Source organism: Kogia breviceps, chromosome 2, assembly GCF_026419965.1.
Source record: "Kogia breviceps isolate mKogBre1 chromosome 2, mKogBre1 haplotype 1, whole genome shotgun sequence".
Lineage (NCBI taxonomy): Eukaryota > Metazoa > Chordata > Mammalia > Artiodactyla > Physeteridae > Kogia > Kogia breviceps.
The window spans coordinates 88,172,396-88,192,244 of record NC_081311.1 but is presented as its reverse complement, the minus strand read 5'-3'; the positions used below and the strand labels follow the sequence as shown (position 1 = coordinate 88,192,244).

General features: G+C 35.9%; 1 protein-coding gene and 1 pseudogene across 3 annotated transcripts in view; one reads left to right on the top strand and one right to left on the bottom strand.

Moving 5' to 3' along the window:
- The window catches only part of ARHGEF4 (Rho guanine nucleotide exchange factor 4), a 244,565-nt gene that overhangs the window by 195,436 nt on the left and 29,280 nt on the right, over positions 1 to 19,849 (bottom strand). The window lies entirely within an intron of this gene.
- Positions 2,227 to 3,108, top strand: LOC131750203 (glycine N-phenylacetyltransferase pseudogene; annotated as a pseudogene).

The window sequence follows — 19,849 nt, the reverse complement described above, 5'->3', positions numbered from 1 at the left end:
TCCATTTAATATCATGTCAAAAAAATACCTCAGAATAAACTTAACCAAGGAGGTGAAATACCCATATGCTAAAAACTATAAAACATTGATAAAGGAAATTGAAAATGATTCAAAGAAATGGAAAGATATCCCATGCTCTTGGATGGGAAGAATTAATATTGTTAAAATGGCCATATTACCCAAATCTACAGATTTAATGTGATCCCTATCAAAATACCCATGACATTTTTTTCACAGAACTAGAACAAATAATCCTAAAATTTATATGGAACTACAAAATACCCAGAATTTCCAAAGCCATTGTGAGGAATAAGAACAAAGCTGGAGGCATAACCCTCCGAAGACTTCAGACAATACTACAAAGCTACAGTAGCCAAAACAGCATGGTATTGGCACAAAAACAGACATTCAGATCAATAGAATAGAATAGAGAAGTAAACCAGAAGTAAACCCACACACCTACGGTCAAAGAATCTATGACAAAGGAGGCAGGAATATACAACAAAGAAAAGACAGTCACTTCAGCAAGTGCTGTTGGGAAAGGTGGACAGCTACATGTAAATCAATGAAATCAGAACACTTCCTCACACTATGCACAAAAATAAACTCAAAATGATTTAAAGACCTAAATATGAAACGTGACACCATAAAACTCCTAGAAGAAGACATAGGCAAAACATTCTCAGACATACTTTTTTTAAAACATCTTTATTGGAGTATAATTGCTTTACATTGTTGTGTTAGTTGCTGCTGTATAACAAAGTGAATCTGCTATACATATACATATATCCCCATATCCCTTCCCTCTTGTGTCTCAGACATAAATTGCAGCAATATTTTCTTAGATCAGTCTCCTAAGGCAAAAGAAATAAAAGCAAAAATAAACAAATGGGACCTAACCAAACTAGAAAACTTTTGCACAGTAAAGAAAACTATGAATAAAACAAAAAGACAACTTATGGAATGGGAGACAAATATTGGTAAATGATGCAACCAACAAGGGGTTAATATCCAAAATATCCAAACAGCTCATGGAGCTCAATATCAAAAAAACAAACAACCCAATCAAAAAATGGGCAGAAGACCTAAATAGACATTTCTCTAAAGAAGACATACAGATGGCAAGAGGTACATGAAAATATGCTCAATATTACTATTTATTAGAGAAATGCAAATAAAAACCAAAATGAGGTATCATTTCACACTGGTCAGAATGCCTATCATCAGTCTACAAATAATAAATGCTGGAGGGGGTGTGGAGAAAAAGAACCCTCCTACACTGTTGATGGGAATGTAAATTGGTGCAGCCACTATGGAAAACAGTATAGAGGTTCCTTTAAAAATTAAAAGTAGAACTACCATATAATCCAGAAATCCCACTCCTGGGCATATATCCTGAAAAGATGAAAACTCTAGTCCAAAAATATACACGCACCCAAATGTTCATAGCAACACTATTTACAATAACCAAGACATGGGATCAACCCAAGTGCCATCAACAAATGATTGGTTTAAGAAAAAGTAGTTTATATATACAATGGAATACTGCTCGGCCATAAGAAAGAATGAAATATTGTCATTTGCAACAATATGGATGGACCTAGAGCATATCATAATAACTGAAGTAAGTCAGACAAAGATAAACACTATATCACTTATATGTATACTCTAAAAAATAATATAAATGAATCTATATACAAAACAGAAACAGACTCACAGACATAGAAAACAAATTTACAGAAGATGGTTCTTTGGGACCAAATCCACCATCTTTTCTGTCTGCTGGCTTTCTGAATAGCTGCTATTCCTCGTCCAACAACTCGTCTTTCAATTTATTGGCCTATTGTGCTGTAAGCACTACAAGCTTGGACTTGGTAACAAAATTTGGTGAGACAGACAGGGGCCTTGCTGCTTGTGGTCAGCTGCCCCACACCCACCACTGGTTGGGGGATTTTTGGGTAACGCCATAGAAGCTGCCAAGACCACTTGTCCTGAGGATCTGCCCTTCAAAATTCCCCAAAGTTGCACTGGCTGCCTTAGTGCTTGGTAGCTGGAGCAAGGAATCAACATTTGGGAGATGACAGGTTTCATATAGTAGGATTCTACCTGCTCATCCCAAAGAACCAGTGCTCCTGAAGTGTTGAGCTGAAGAGGAGAAGACCTGAACACAGTGACCAGAGAGTTGGGAAACCAAAACTGGGTACCAAAATTAAGGTACCTGCCAAGATGTTCCACTTACAAGGCCCACAACTGCTGCAGATGTTAGAGAAATCCTTGAGAAAGAACCTCCCTGTGTCCTTAAAGGTTTATGGGACTGTCCATATGGACCAGGGAAACCCCTTCAAGCTAAAGGCCCGGGTGGACAAGTGGCCTGATTTTAATACTATGGTTATCCACCCTCAGGAGTAGGAAGTGGCAGATGACTTTGATCATTATACCAACACCTACCAAATCTATTCTAAGGATCTCAACAACTGTCAAGAATCCCTTAGCACATCAGAGGTCATCAATTGGAAATACTTTGCAGATCCAAAGTTCACAGTATAGTCTGGATGAGGTGATACAGAATCTTGTAACCACTAAATTTGTTAAGGTCAAGCAAACACAACGCATTCTCTATGTGATGCCTGAGACAGTGAGGAAACTGCTTCCTTCCCTGCCAGAGACAAAGAACTTACCTCTTGGCTATGGCAGACCCAAAGCCATTGACCAAGATATGTTTAAACTCTCATCCCTGGATCCTACCTATGCTGCCTTGGTGAATAAATTATGGCATTTTGATGGCAGCAATGAGAGTAGCCAGAGATTGATCAAATGCTGTACTTGGACCTTCCCCAACTTCTGTCTGCTGGGGCCTGAGGGGACCCCTGTGTCCTGGTCCCTGATGGATCATACAGGAGAGGTGTGGATGGAGGCCACCCTGCCTGAGTACCAGGGCCACGGTCTTGTCTCCCATCTGTTGTTTGTCCACATCCAGGCTCTGGACAAACTTGGCTTTCCCCTATATAACCATACAGAGCCAACAAAATCGTACAGAAAATTAGTCACAATCTGCATCATATCCCCATGCCCTATGACTGGAACCAGTGGAACTGTGTGCCTCTGTGAAGCAGCCACGAACCTGAGATAGTGTTGGGTGGGCTGGTAACATGGCAAGAGATGCAGAGGGGTGGGCAGAAAGAAAGAATAAATTGTAATCAGCAGCAAATCAGTGTGTGTTGTTTGGACTCTGGGGAAGCAGTGTGAACGGTCAACAGAACCACGAGTGTGGTTCACAAATTACTCATGAACTTCCCTTTGGGTCCAGCAGACCTTCCTATTTCCTCCACATTCCAACCCTGGAAACCACCATTCTATTCTGTGTTTCTATGAGTTAGACTTTTTTTGGGTAAGATCCCACATATAAGTGATATCATGCAGTATTTCTGTTTGTCTAGTTTATTTTACTGGTTCACAATTTTCTTTTAATGTATATGGCTAGTAAGGAAAGTATCCATAATCAGTAAAGAATAAATGCAACTCACTATTTAATGGTGTCATTATTCTTTCTAGCACCATCATATTTATCTCTACTTAGAGTGTGTGCATGGAATGTAGAGAAGAGAATTTAAGTAGCTTGCCATATCACAATTGCAGGACAACTTAACATCTTCTTACCCAGAAACAACACACATGCAAAAAATAAAATTGCTATTTAAAAATAACTGTTAAAATGTATGTGGTAGAGATACTTTAAATTTAAGGTAAATCAGGAAAAATCTATAAAATTAGATCTAATTTGTGGGATTTTATCACACATAACATTTGTATATTCTGTGAACTAGGTTAAATCTGTAAATATTGAATATGACTTTTTTTTCTAAATTGACAAGATAAAAAAGTGTGGCATGTAATCAACTTGTTTCAAGTTTCAGGATGAACATGAATTATTTGTATCAAGACAAGACTACTCTGGTTAGAAAAAGATAATTCAAATGTAGTGTTCTTTTGTGTGTAAGGAGGAGTTTTATAATTAATATCAGCCATTATTCTTATACCAAGCTGTAAGACAATTTATACAATTTAATAAAGGATATTACATATTGAAAAAAAGACAAAGAAAACAAATTTATGGTTACCAAAGTGGAAAGGAAGTGGGGAGGGATAAATTAGTAGTATGGGATTAACAGTTAAAAACTACTATACATAAAAGAGATAAGCAACAAGAATTTACTGTACAGCACAGGGAACTATATTCATATCTTGTAATAACCTGTAATGGAAAATAATCTGAGAAATATATATGTAACTGAATCATTTTGATGTACACCTGAAACTAACACAATGTTGTGAATCAACTACACTTCAATAAAAAGCAACTTCAATAAAAAGACAGTAATCGAGGAAATGAGGAATAAAAAAGGTTATATGATATACAAAAAATAAATAGCAAAATGGCAGAGTAAATCCTTTCTTATCAGTGATGACTTTAAATGTAAATGGCTTAAACTTTCCAATCAAAAGGCATCGAATGGCAGAATTGGTTTTTTAAAAAAACCTTGGTGATCCAATTGTATGATGTCTACAAAAGACTTACTTTAGATATAAAGACACAAATAGGTTGAAGGCAAAAGGATTGAAAAACATATTCCATGAAAATACTAACCAAAAGAGGGCTAAAGTGGCTATACTAAATCAAACAAATTAGACCTTAAATCAAAAACTGTTACAGAGGGGCTTCCCTGGTGGCGCAGTGGTTGAGAGCCCGCCTGCTGATGCAGGGGACGCGGGTTCATGCCCTGGTCCAGGACGATCCCATATGCCGCGAAGCGGCTGGGCCCATGAGCCATGGCTGCTGATCCTGCACGTCCAGAGCCTGGGCTCTGCAATGGGAGAGGCCACAACAGTGAGAGGCCCGCGTACCACAAAAAAAAAAAAAAAAAAAAGCAACAACAATACTAAAGATGTTACAGAAATAAAAAGAATACTATAAACATTTGTATACCAACATATTGTTTAACCTAAATGAAATAGATGAATTTCTAGAAACACACAATCCACTGAAATTGAATCATGAATAAATAAAAAATCTGAATAAATCTATAACTAGTAAAGAAATTGAATCAGTAGTCAAAAACCTCAAGGACAAAGAAAAGCCCAGGACTAAATGGCGTAACTGGTAAATACTACCAAATATTTCAAGAAGAATTAACATCACTCATTTTCAAACTTTCCAAAATATTGAAGGGGAGGGAATAATTCCCAACTTATTCTTTGAAGCCTGTATCACCCTGACACTAACACCAGACAAGAAAACTACAGACCAATATCCCTTATGAATGTTGATGCAAAAACCTTCAATAAAACACTAGCTAATTGAATTCAGCAGCATATTGAAAAGTATCATGACCAAATGATTTTTCCCCAGAATGTAATAATGCCTCAACATGTGAAAATTGATTTAGTAAAATCAATTACTAGAATGAAGGGAAAAACAAACAAATCAACAACAACAAAAAAACCAAACACGATCATCTCATCTGATGAAGAAAAAATATTTGACAAAAGTCAATACTCTTTCTTAATAAAACACACTCCCCAAAAAACAGGAATAGAAGGCAACTTCCTCAATATGATAAAGGCCATATATGAAATATCCATAGCTAACATCATACTCAGTTGTCAAAGATTGAAAGCCTTTCCCCCCAAATAGGAACAAAATAAGGATTCCCACTTTCTCCATTTCTATTCAACATAGTCATGGAAGTCCTCACAAGAGCAAATAGGCAAGAAGAATAAATAAAAGGCATCCAAATTGAAAAGGGAGGAATAAAATTATCTTTGTTTGCAGGTGACATGACCTTATATTCCAAATATACACGAAAAGATTCCATGTAACACATACAAAAAACTGTCAAAGCTAATAAATGAATTAGCAATTCAGCAAAAAAACCCCACCAAAAACCAATTTTGTGGGATACAAAAAACAACATAGAAAATTCACTTACATTTCTATACACTAACAATGAAAAATACAGAAGGAAATTAAGAAATTTCTATTTACAGTAGCAAGAAAAAGTATAAAATACTTAGGAATAAACTTAACAAAGGGGGTGACAGACCTATACATTGAAAACTACCTAACATTGCTGAAAGAAATTAAAGAAGACACCAATAAAGGGAAAGGCATTTCATGTTCATACATTGGAATACTCAATACTGCTAAGATGACAATGCTACCTAAAATGATCCACAGATTCAAAGCAATCCCTATCAAAATCCCAATGACATATTTTTTGCCAAAATAGAGAAACCCATCTTAAAATTCAAATGGAGTCTCAAGGAGCTCCAAGTAGCCAAAACAATCTTGGAAAAGAAGAATAAAGTAGGAAGTCTCACATTTCTTATTTCAAAACTTATTACAAATCTACAGTAATCAAAACAGTTTGTCACTGGCATAAAGACAGACATATAGACCAACAGGATAGAATAGAGAGCCCAGAAATAAACTCTCGTGTATATGATCAAATGATTTTTGACAAGGGTGGCAATAAAGGACAGTCTATTCAACAAATGGTACTGGGAAGCTGAATATCCACGCATAAAAGAATGAAGTTGGAACCTTCCCTTACATCATATACAAAGATTAACTCAACACAGATCAAAGACCTAAATGTAGGAGGTAAAAAACTATAAAAATTTTTAGAAAAAAAGCATAGGGGAAAAGCTGCATGACATTGGATTTGGCAATCAGTCCTTGCATATGACACCAAAGCATAGGTAACAAAAATAGATAAACTGGACTTTTGTCAAAATTAAAAAGTTTTTGCATCATAGTCTTATCAACAGAGTGAAAAAGCAACCCATGGAATGGGAGAACACATTCGCAAATCATACAGCTCACAAAGTATTAATTTCCAGAATACATAAAGAACTCATACAATTCAACAACAAAATAAGCAAACCCACTTAAAAATGGGCAAAATAACTTGAATAGACATTTCTCCAAAAAGTCATACAGCTGGCAAATTAGCACCTTAAAAAAGGTGCAACACCATTAGCCATTAGGGAAAGGCAAATAAAAACCACAATGATATACTACTTCATATCCAGCAGGAGGGCTATTATTAATAAAGAGAACATAATGAGTGTTGGCAAGGTTGTGGAGAAATTGGAACATTTCTGCATTGTTGGTAGAAATATAAAATGCTGCAGCTGCTATAGAAAATAGTATGACTGTTACTCTGAAAATTAAACCTAGAATTACCATAACCATATGATCCAGCAATTCCACTTGTGGGTATATATCTGAAAAAAATTGAAAGCAGGGACTCAAACAGATATTTGTATATCTGTATCATAGCAGCATTATTCACAATAGTCATAAAAGAGAAGAAACTCAAGTGTCCATCAATGGATAAATAAAACCTGGTATATTCAGCCTTAAAAAGAAAGGAAATTCTGCTACATGTTATAACATGGATGAACCTTAAAGACATTATCTATGTTAAATAAGCCAGCCAGAAGAGGGCAAATACTGTATGGTTCCACTTATATGAAACACACAGAGTAAAAAATTTCATAGAGATAAAAATAGAATTGTTGTTTTCAGGGGCTTGGGTGAGGGGGAAATGGGGAGTTATTATTTAATGGATACAGAGTTTCAGTATGGGAAGATGAAAAACGTTTTGTAGATGGATGATGGTGATGGTTGCACCAGTTGCAACATAATGTGAGTGCATGTAATGCCACTGAATTGTACACTTAAAATTGTTAGAACTGTAAGTTTTATGTTATGTATATTTTATCATAATAAAAAAGAAAAACGAGTAAAATCATGGGGAAAGGTATACCATGTTAACACTAATCAAAAGAAAACTAAAGTATCTATCTTAATTTCAGGCAAAGTTGACCACAGAGCTAGGAAAATTTATCAGGAATATAGAGGATGTTAAATAATGATAAAGAGGTAAATTCTTCAAGAAAACATAATAATCATTAATGTGCATGCACCTAAAAACAGGGTCAAAATATATGAGGCAAAAAAAAAAAAAAGAAAGAACAACAGAAGAAAGAGAAATTCATTATTCTAGCTGGAGACTTAAAAACCCCCTCTATTAGTAATTGAAGATCCAATAGGTAGTATGGATACAATTGAACTGAAGAGTACCATCAATCATCAAACTGCTCATAGGTATGGATTGCATCATCCCACAACAGCAAAAATCAAATTCTTCTCAAGCCTACATAGAACATTCATCAAGGTAAGTATGGGCCATAAAACACATCTTAACAATTTAAAAATGGAAATCATACAAAGTATGCTCTCAGATCACAGTAACAAGTCAATAACAAAAATTTAGTTGAAAAAGGTCAAAATATTTGGAGACTAAACAGCATACTTCTGAATAATACATGAGCCAAAAAAAAAGTCTCAAGAAATAAAGTATTTTGAACAAAATGAAAATACAACTTAGAATTTGTGGGGTGCAGCAAAAGCAGTGCTTAGAGGGAAATTTACAGCATCAAATGTATATATTAGAAAAGAAGAAATATATAAAATCAATAATCTAGTTATGAAACTAGATAAAGAGCAAATGAATTTCAAAGTATGTAGAAAAAAGAAATAATAAAAACGAGAGTAGAAGTTAAAGAAACTGAAATAGGAAAACAACACAAAAAATCAAAGAAATCAAAACCTGGTTCTTTGAAAAGATAATAAAATTGACAAACCTCTAGCCAGGCTAACCAAGAATAAAAGAAGACACAAATTACTATTATCAGAGATGAAAGACAGGCTATCGCTACTGATCTCATGGACATTAAAAGAATAATAAAGGAACAGTATGAACAACTGTGTTCCCATAAATTTCAAAACTTAGAGAAAATGGACTAATTGCTTGAAATACACAAAGTTAATGGACATACAGCAAAACTCACACAAGAAGAAATAATCTGAATAGATCTACATTTATTATAGGAATTAAGTCAATAATTAATAGTCTTCCGAAACAGAAAGCACCAGGCCCACATGGGTTCACTTGTGAATTCTACAAAACGTTTAGGGAACAAATGATAACAATTCCCTACAATTTCTCCAGGAAAATAAAAGCAGAGGGAACACTTCCTAACTCATTATACCAGGATTAATCTAATACTAAAACCAGACAAAAAAGACATCACAAGAAAATTATAGATATCTCTCACAACATAAATGCAAAATCCCCAACAAAATATTAACAACTCAAATCTGTAAAAAGAATTACATACTATGACCAAATATGACCAAGGTATGCACAGCTGGTTCAACATTCTAAATGTAATCCAGTAATGCAATCAGTTACATCAACAGGTTAAAGAAGAAAGATAATATGGTCATATCAATAGATTCAGAAAAAGCATTTGATAAAACCCAACACAGTTCATGAAAAAAATTACTCTCAGCAAACTAGAATTAGAGGATAAACTTCCTCTTTATCTTCGTTTTGCAGATAAAGAACATCTACCAAAAAATCTATAGCTAATGTCATACTTAGTAGTCAGAAACAGATGCTTTCCCTCAAAGGAACTGGAAAAAGCCAAGTATGTTTCCTCTCATCACTCCAATTCAACATTGTACTAGAAGTTCCAGCTAATGCAATAAGACAAGAAAAGAAAATAAAAGATTGGGTATACAGATTGGGAAGGAAGACATAAAACTGTCTTTGCCCACAGATGACATGATCATCTATGTAGAAAATCCCAAAGAATTAGTAATAATAATAATAATCCCCTAGAAATAATAAGCAATTATAGCAAGGTTTCAGGATACAAAGTAAATATATAAAAGTCAATTGCTTTCCTATATACCAGCAATAAGCAATTGGAATTTGTATTAAAAACATAGATCCACTTACATAAGTGGCACCTAATTAATTATCTAAATGAGATATTTAGGTATACATCTAACAAAATATAAATAAGATTTATATCAGGGAAACTGCACAACTCTGATAAAAGAAGTCATAAGTAAATGGAGAGATAGTCCATGTTTATGGATAGAAAGACCCATTATTGTTACAATTAAGTTCTTCCCAACTTGATATATAGATTCAATGCAATTCCAATAAAAATCCCAGTAAGTTATTTTATGGACTGGTTCTAAGCTGTGCCTGATTCTGAACTTTATGTTGAACGACAAGGGAGGCAAGGACATACAATGGAGAAAGGATAGCCTCTTCAATAAATGGTGCCGGGAAAACCGGGCAGCTACATGTAAGAGAATGAAATTAGAACACTCCCTAACACCATACACAAAAATAAACTCAAAATGGATTAAAGACCTAAATGTAAGACCAGACACTATAAAACTCTTAGAGGAAAACACAGGAAAAACACTCTTTGACATAAACCATAGGAAGATCCTTTTTGACCCACCTCCTAGAGTAATGGAAATAAAAATAAACAAATGGGACTTAATTAAACTGAACAGCTTTTGCATAACAAAGGAAACCATAAACAAGACAAAAAGACAACCCTCAGAATGGGAGAAAATATTTGCAAATGAAACAACAGACAAAGGATTAATCTCCAAAATATACAAACAGCTCATGGAGTTCAATATCAAAAAAACCAAACAATCCAATTAAAAAATGGGTGGAAGACCTAAATAGACATTTCACCAAGGAAGACATACCGATGGCCAAGAGGCACATGAAAAGATGCTCAACATCACTAATTATCAGAGAAATGCAAATTAAAACTACAATGAGGTATCAATTCATGCTGGCCAGAATGGCTATTATCAAAAAATCTAGAAACAATAAATGCTGGAAAGGGTGTAGTGAAAAGGGAACCCTCCTGCACTGTTGGTGGGAATGTAAATTGATACAACCACTATGGAAAACAGTATGGAGTTTTCTTAAAAATCTAAAAATAGAACTACCATATGACCCAGCAATATGATGTGGGCATATACACTGAGAAAACCATAATTCAAAAAGAGACATGTACCACAATGTTCACTGCAGCACTACTTACAATAGCCAGGATATGGAAGCAACCTAAATGTCCATTGACAGATGATTGGATAAAGAAGATGTGGCACATATATACAATGGAATATTACTCAGCCATAAAAAGAAATGAAATTGAGTTATTTTAATGAGGTGGATGGACATAGAGTCTGTCATACAGAGTGAAGTAAGTCACAAAGAGAAAAACAAATACCATATTCTAGCACATATATATGGAATCTAAAAAAAAAAGGTACTGATGAATCTAGTTGCAGGGCAGAAATAAACATGCAGATGTAGAGAATGGACTTGAGGACAAGGGGTGGGAGGGGTAAGCTGGAGCAAAGTGAGAGTAGCATCAACATATATACACTACTGAATGTAAAATAGTTAGCTAGTGGGAAGCAGCAGCATAGCACAGGGAGATAAGCTCAGTACTTTGCAATGACCTAGAGGGGTAGAATAGGGAAGATGGGAGGCAGGCTCAAGAGGGAGGGGATATGGGGACATATGTGTGCATATGGCTGATTCACTTTGGTGTACAACAGAAACTAACACAGTATTGTGAAGCAATTATACTCCGATAAAGATCTATTAAAAATAACGTTTATATTGAACGTCATATAATCTGAGTCTAAAGTTTATTTGGAAAGACAAAAGATCCAGATTAGCCAACACAATATTAAAGAAGAGGAATAAATTCAGAGATCTGACACCATCCAACTTTAAGACTATATAACTGCTTTTCAGACTATAGCTACTTTTCAAGACTATAGCTACTTTTCAAGACTATATAGCTATGGTATTATCTATAGTATTAATTGCTTCAAAGCTATAGTAATCAAGATAGTGTGGTATTATTGAAAGAACAGATAGATCATGCAACAGAATAGTCTAGAACTAAACCCACCCAAGTATAGTCAACTGATCTTTGAGAAAGGAACAAAAGTCAATACACTAGGGCTTCCCTGGTGGCGCAGTGGTTGAGTCCGCCTGCTGATGTGGGGGGCACAGGTTCATGCCCCGTTCTGGGAGGATCCCGTGTGCTGCGGAGTGGCTGTGCCCGTGAGCCATGGCTGCTGGGCCTGCGTGTCTGGAGCCTGTGCTCCGTGACGGGAGAGGCCACGGCAGTGAGAGGCCCACATACCACAAAAATAAATAAATAAATAAATAAAGTCAATACACTAGAGAAATAACAGTCTTTTAACAAATGGTGCTGGAACAACTGGACCTCCATATACAAAAAATAATAATCTAGACACTGACCTTACACTTTCCACTGAAAAAGCTAAAAATGGATCATAGACCCAAGTGTAGAGTACAAAACTATAAAATTTCTCCAAGATAACAGAGGAGAAAATCTAGGTGACCCTGAGTTTGGCAATGAGTTTTTAGATACAACACTGAAAATATAATACATAAAAGAAAAAACTGATAAGTTGGATTTCATTAAAATTAAAAACTTCTGTTCTGTGAAAGCCATTTAAAAAAAAAATCTATTTTATTTTATTTATTTATTTTTGGCTGCATTGGGTCTTTGTTGCTGTGGGCTTTTCTCTAGTTGCGGCAAGCGGGGGCTACTTTTCACTGTGGTGCGTGGGCTTCTCATTGCAGTGGCTTCTCTTGTTATGGAGCATGGGCTCTAGGCATGTGGGCTTCAGTAATTATTGCTCACGGGCTCTAGAGAACAGGCTCAGTAGTTGTGGCGCATGGGCTTTGTCATTCCACGGCATGTGGGCTCAAACCCATGTCCCCTGCACTGGCAGGCAGATTCTTAACCACTGTGCCACCAGGGAAGCCCAAAGGCATTGTTAAGAGAACAAGAAGGCAAACTACAAGCTGGCAGAAAACATTTGCAAAACACATATCTGATAAAGGACTTAATTCCAAAATCTACAAAGAACTCTTAAAACCAAGCAATAAGAAAATAAATAAGCCAATGAAAAGGGACAAAATATTGAAGAAACCTCACCAAGAAGATATACCAATGGCAGACAGACTGTAAAAGGAGGCTTAACGTCACATATTCTTAGGAAATTGCAAATCAAAGCAACAGTGAGATATCCATACACACCTAACAGAATGGCTAAAATCCAAGACACTGGCAGCACCAAATACTGGCAAGAATGTGGAAAAACAGGAACTCTCATTCATTCCTGGTTGGAATGCAAAATAGTACAGCGACTTTGGAAGACAGTTTGGCAGTTTCTTACAAAACTAAATATACTCTTACCTTATGATCCAGCAATTACATTCAGTGGTATTTATCCAAGTGATTTGAAAATTACATTCACAAAAACCCTGCAGATAAACATTTATAAGTAGCCTTATTCATAATTGCCCAACTTGAAAGCCAAGATTTTCTTCAGTTCGTGAATGGATAAACCAACTGTGGTACATTCATACAATGGGATATTACTTAAAGATAAAAAGAAATGAGCTATCAAGTCACAAAATGACATGGAGGAAACTTAAATGCGTATTGCTAAGTGAAAGGAGCCAGTCTTCAAAGGCTACATACTGCATGATTCCAACTATATGACATTCTGGAAAAAGTTCAGTGGTTGCAGTGGTTGGGAGGAGGGGAGTGGAGCAAAGGGGATTTTTAAGGCATTGAAACTATTCTGTATGATACTATAATTGTGGATACATGATATTCAAGTTTCAAAACTCCTCCAAAACTGTACAACACAAGGAGTGACCCCATATATATGGACCTAAAAAAAAAAAAAAAAAAAAAAAAAAGGTTCTGAAGAACCTAGGGGCAGGACAGGAATAAAGATGCAGATGTAGAGAATGGACTTGAGGACATGGGGAGGGGGAAGGGTAAGCTGGGACGAAGTGAGAGAGTGGCATTGACATATACACACTACCAAATGTAAAATAGATAGCTAGTGGGAAGCAGCCACATAGCACAGAGAGATCAGCTTGGTGCTTTGTGTCCACCACCTAGAGGGGTGGCATAGGGAGGGTGGGAGGGAGAGGCAAGAGGGAGGAGATATGGGGATATATGTATATGTATAGCTGATTCACTTTGTTATACAGCAGAAACTAACACACCACTGTAAAGAAATTATACTCCAATAAAGATGTTAAAATAAATCACTAAATAAAATTTAAAAAAACAGTGACCCTAATGTAAAAAATGGAGCTTAGTTAATGTATTAATATTGGTTAATCAATGTAACAAATGCACCACATCAATTCAAGATGTTAATCATAGGAGAAACTGTCAGTGGGGGATGAGGAGAAGTAATATATATGAATTCTCCTTACTCTCTATTTAATTTTTACATAAACCTAAAAATCCTCTAAAAATAAAGTTTATGTATTAAAAATTAACCTAAAATGCTCAAGTAACCCACAGAAAGGGATGAAAAAGAAAACAGAGAAGTTAGAGAGAGAACAAACTTAAAATAAAAATAAAATGGAAGACTTAGCCCTACCATATCAATATTTACATTAAGTGTAAATGGTCTAACAGCAATGAAAAGATAGAGATTGGCAAAGTGGATTAAAACCTGGCCCAGATACATGCTTTCTACAAGAAATTCTCTCCAAATGTAACTATACTGGTAGGTTGAAAATGGACAAATGAGAAACAGTACATCATGCAAATATTAGTAAAAAATTTTAAAAGGGCTATCTTATAGTCAGGTAAATTAGACTTCAGAGTAGAGAAAATGAACAGAGACAGAAAGGGACATCGTATAATGATTAAAGAGCTAGTCCCCCAAGAAGACATAGCAATCCTAAATGCATATGCATGAATAAAGACAGCTGCACAATATATGAAGCTAAAACTGATAGAACTAAAAGGAGAAATAGATCTGCAATATCATTGAAGAGTTCAACACCTAGTTGAACAATAGATGGAAATCAACAAGAGAGGGAAGAGCTCAACATAACCATCAACCAACAGAATTTAATAGAGATTTATAGAACACTCCACCCAATAGCTGCAACTATTTTCAAGAATCCACAAAACATGTATCAAGATAGATCATATCCTGGCCATAAAATAAACTTCAATACATTTAAAGGGACCAAAATCATACAGAAAATGTTGTCTGGCCATAACAGTTAAATTAGAAAACAGTAATAGAAAGAACAGAAAAATCTCTGTACACGTGGAAACTAAACAACACATTTCTTAATAATCCATGGTCAAAGAGGAAGTCTCAAGGGAAATGTAAAAAAAATTAACCAAATGAAAATGAAAATGCAACATATAAAAAACTGTGGCACATCAAGATCAAGATGGGGGAGTAAGAGGACACTGAGCTCTCCTCCCCCCACAAACACCTCAAAAATACATCTACATGTGGAGTAACTCTCACCAAAAACAACGTGGAGACTGGCAGAAAGGCTCTTCTACAACCAAGGCTGTAAAGAAATTTCACACGGAGTCTGGTAGGAAGAGAGGAGAAGTGATCAGGTCGAGACCCACTCCCCTAACAGGGGACACAGAAGAGGAGGGGGAAAACATGGGCTTGGAGATCCTCCCTGGGGAGTGAGGGGTTCAGGCCACATATTGGGCACCCAAGTCCTGGGATCTAACACTGGGAAGATGAATCCCATTAGATGGTTTGAAACCCAGTGGGCCTTACTAGAGGGCTGTAAAAAACTGAAACTCCACTTGTGGAGTGCACAATGCTTGCTTGCTCCTGGGAACAATGACAAGGAAGGAGACTGAAAACTGCTTGGGTCTCTGGCTGGTTTCCTGTGACCACCCAAGCACACATGCCTGCCTGTACCAGGTGCCTGCCCCTCTTTCTCTGGCGCTGCTCTCCACTAGGGTAGAAATGCTGTTGCCAAGGAGAGTGTGCACACAAAGAGGGAATGGAACCAGCTCAGACCTGAAACTCAGGCCTTCTGTTCCAGAACCTTGGATCCTGACCCCACCCCTGAGACAGCTGCAACTGTCATTACAGTTGCAATGACAACTTCGCATAGGCGAAGCCCTGCCTCACACCTGGCTCTGACTATAGCCCCTCTAACTCCAGCCCTACCTCTCACCAAGGTGGTAGCTGCCAGTACACCCCAGGGGAAGATGCATCCCATGCTCACTTCACATCCAGCCACTGGGCACACAGAGACTGCACAGGGACTCTCCCACACAAGGACACCACTTTAAGACTGGGATACGTAACTGTTTCATCTAACTTAGGGAAAGTTAACTAAAATGAGAAGACAGAGGAATTTGTTTCAATGAAACAATATGAAAAAAAAAAAAAAACCATGAGAAAAACCCCTAATGAAACAGAGATAAATAATTTAGCAGATAAAGAGTTCAAAGCAACAGCAATAAGAATGCTAACTGAACAGGGGAAAAGAATCGATGAACACAGTGAGAATTTTAACACGGAACTAGAAAATATTTTTTTAAAAGTCAGAGCTGTTTTTCAATGAGTGAAATGAAAAATACACTAGGAGGAATTAACAGCAGACTAGGTGATAAAGAAGATTGCATAAACGATCTGGAAGATAGAATAGTAGAAATCACTCAATCAGAACAGAAAAAACACACAAAAAATTTGAAAAAATGAGGATAGTTTAAAGGGACTTCTAGGACAACATCAAATGTACTAACATTTGCATTTTAAGGGTTTCAGAAGGAGAAGAGAAAGAGATAGGGGTAGAAAATATATTTAATGAAATTATGGATAAAGCCTTCTGATTCTGAAGAAGGAAAGAGATTTCCATGTATAAGAAGCATAGATAGTCCCAAATAAGATGAACACAAAGAGACCCATATGAAGACATATCATAATTTTAAACCCTAATGAAACAAACATAAATAATTTACCTGATTAAGAGTTCAAAGGAATAAGAATGTTAAATTGGGTAAAAGAATAGATGAACACAGTGAGAATTTTAACAAAGAACTAGAAAATATAAAGAACCATTCAGAGATGAAGAACACAATAATTGAAATGGAAAATACAGTAGAGGGAATCAAAAGTAGATTAGGTGATACAGAAGAACACAAAACCAAAAATGGAAGATAGAATAGTGGAAATCACCCATTTGGAACAGCAAAAAGAAAACAAATTTGAAAAAATCAGGATAGTCTAAGGGACCTCTGGGACAACATCAAGTGTACTGATATTTGTATTATAGGGGTCTCAGAAGTAGAAGAGAGAGAGAAAGAAGTAGAAAATGTATTTGATGAAATTATGGCTAAAACTTGCCGACCCTGAAGAAGGAAAGAGACATCCAGGTACAGGAAGCATAGATAGTCCCAAATAAGATGAACCCAAAGAGACCCTTATGAAGACATATCATAATTAAAATGGCAAAAGTTAAAAATAAAGAGAATTCTAAAAGCAGCAAGAGAAAAACAAAGAGTCACATACAAAGGTGCCCCATAACGTTATTGGCTGATCTTTCTGCAGAAACTCTGCAGATCAGGAGGGAATGGCACAATATATTTAAAGTGTTGAAAGGGAAAAATCTATAACCTAGTACACTTTACTTAACAAGGATATCATTCAGAATTAAAGGAGAGATAAAGAACTTCTCAGACAAGCAAAAGCTAAAGGACTTCATCAATACTAAATGGACCTTACAAGTGTTAAAGTTTCTTCTTTAAGTGAAAAAGAAAAGTCTACAAGAAGAAATAAGAAGTTATAGGAGGGAAAATCCCATTGGTAAAGGCAAAGATATAGTAAAGGCTGGTACCAAAACCAAAGACAGTACAAAAAAAGAAGATTACAGGCCAATATCTCTGATGAATACAGACACAAAAAATTCTCAACAAAATGTTAGCAAGCCAAATTAAACAATACATAAAAAGGATCATACATTGCGATCAAGTGGGATTTATTCCAGGGGTGCAAGGATGGTTCAATATCTGCATACCAATCAACGCGATACACCACATTAACAAAGCTAAGGATAGAAATCATATGATCATCTCAATAGAGGCATAAAAAGCATTTGACAAAATTCAACATCCATTCATGATAAAAACTCTTACCAAAGTGGGCACAGAGGGAACATACCTCAATATAATAAAAGCTCTGTATGACAAACCCACAGCCAACATAATATTCAATGGTGAAAAGTTGAAAGTGTTTCCTCTAAAATCAGGAGCAAGACAAGGATGCCCACTCTTGCCACTTCTATTTAACATAGTAAAATAGCCATATTTTATTATGCCATGCCAACCGCACAAGAAAAAGAAATAAAAGGCATCCAAGTTGGAAGGGAAGATGTAAAACTCTCACTATTTGCAGATGACATGAATTCAGTAAAGTTGCAGAATACAAATTTAATATGCAGAAATCTGTTGCTTTTCTACATACACTAGTAAGTACTATCAGAAAGAGAAAGGAAGCAAACAATCTCTTTAAAATTGAATTAAAAATAATAAAATACCTAGAAATAAACTTAACCAAGGAGGTGAAAGACCTATAGTCTGAAAATTCCAAGACACTGATGAAGGAAATTGAAGACAATACAAACAAATTAGAAGGATATCTCATTTTATGAACTGGAAGAATTAATATTGTTAAAATGTCCATACCACCCAAAGCAATCTACAGATTTAATGCAATCCTTATCAAAATACCCATGACATTTTTGACAGAACTAGAACAAATAATTCTAATATTTATACGGAACCACAAAAGACTCTGAATAGTCAAAGCAACCTTGAGAAAAATAACACAAAGTTGGAGGTATCACACTCTCTGACTTCAGAGTACACTACAAAAGTACTGTAATCAAAACAATATGTTACTGGCAGAAAAACAGACACTTAGATCAATGGAACAGAATAGAGAGCCCCAAAATAAACCTGCACACATATGTCAATTAATTCACAAGCAGGGAGGCAAAATATTTGACGAAGGAAAAAGTCTCTTAAATAAGTGGTGCTGGGAAAACTGGACAGCTACATGTCAGGGAATGAAATTAGAACACTCCCTAACACCATACACAAAAATAAATTCAAAATGGATTAAAGACCTAAATGTAAGGCCAGACACTATAAAACTCTTCGAGGAAAACATAGGCAGAACATTCTTTGACATCAGTTGCAGCAATATTTTTTTGGAACTATTTCCTGAGGGAAAAGAAACAAAAGCAAAAATAAACAAATGGGATCTAATTAAACTTTAAAACTTTGGAAAAGCTAAGGAAAACATCAACAAAACAAAAAAGACAATCTACTGAATGGGAGAAAATATTTTCAAATGATATGACAGGTAAGGGGTTAATATACAACTCAACATCAATAAAACAACCCAATCAAAAAATGGGCAGAAGACCTTAATAAACAAGTTTCCAAAGAAGACATACAGATGGCCAACAGACACATGAAAAGATGGTCAACATCCATAATCATCAGAGAACTGCAAACCAAAATCAAGATGAGGTGTCACCTCACACACATCAGAATGGCTATCCTCAAAAAGACCACAAATAACAACCGCTGGCAAGGATATGGAGGAAAGGGAACCCTAGTACACTGTTAGTAGGAATGTAAACTGGTACAGCCAGTGTGGAAAACAGTATGTAGGTTCCTCAAAAAACTAAAATTAGAACTACCCTATGATCCAGCATTTCCACTCCCCGGTATATATCCTAAGAAAATGAAAACACTAATAAAATATATATGCACCCCCATGCTCATAGCAGCATTATTTACAATAGCCAAGATATGGAAGCAACCTAAGTATCCATCAACAGATGAATGGATACAGAAAATTTGGGATATATATACAATGGAATGTTACTCAGCCAAAAGAAGGAATGAAATTCTGCCATTTACGACAACATGGATGGTCCTGGAGGGTATTATGCTTAGCAAAATAAGTCAGAAAGAGAAAGATAAATACTGTATGTCATCACTTACATGTGGAATCTAA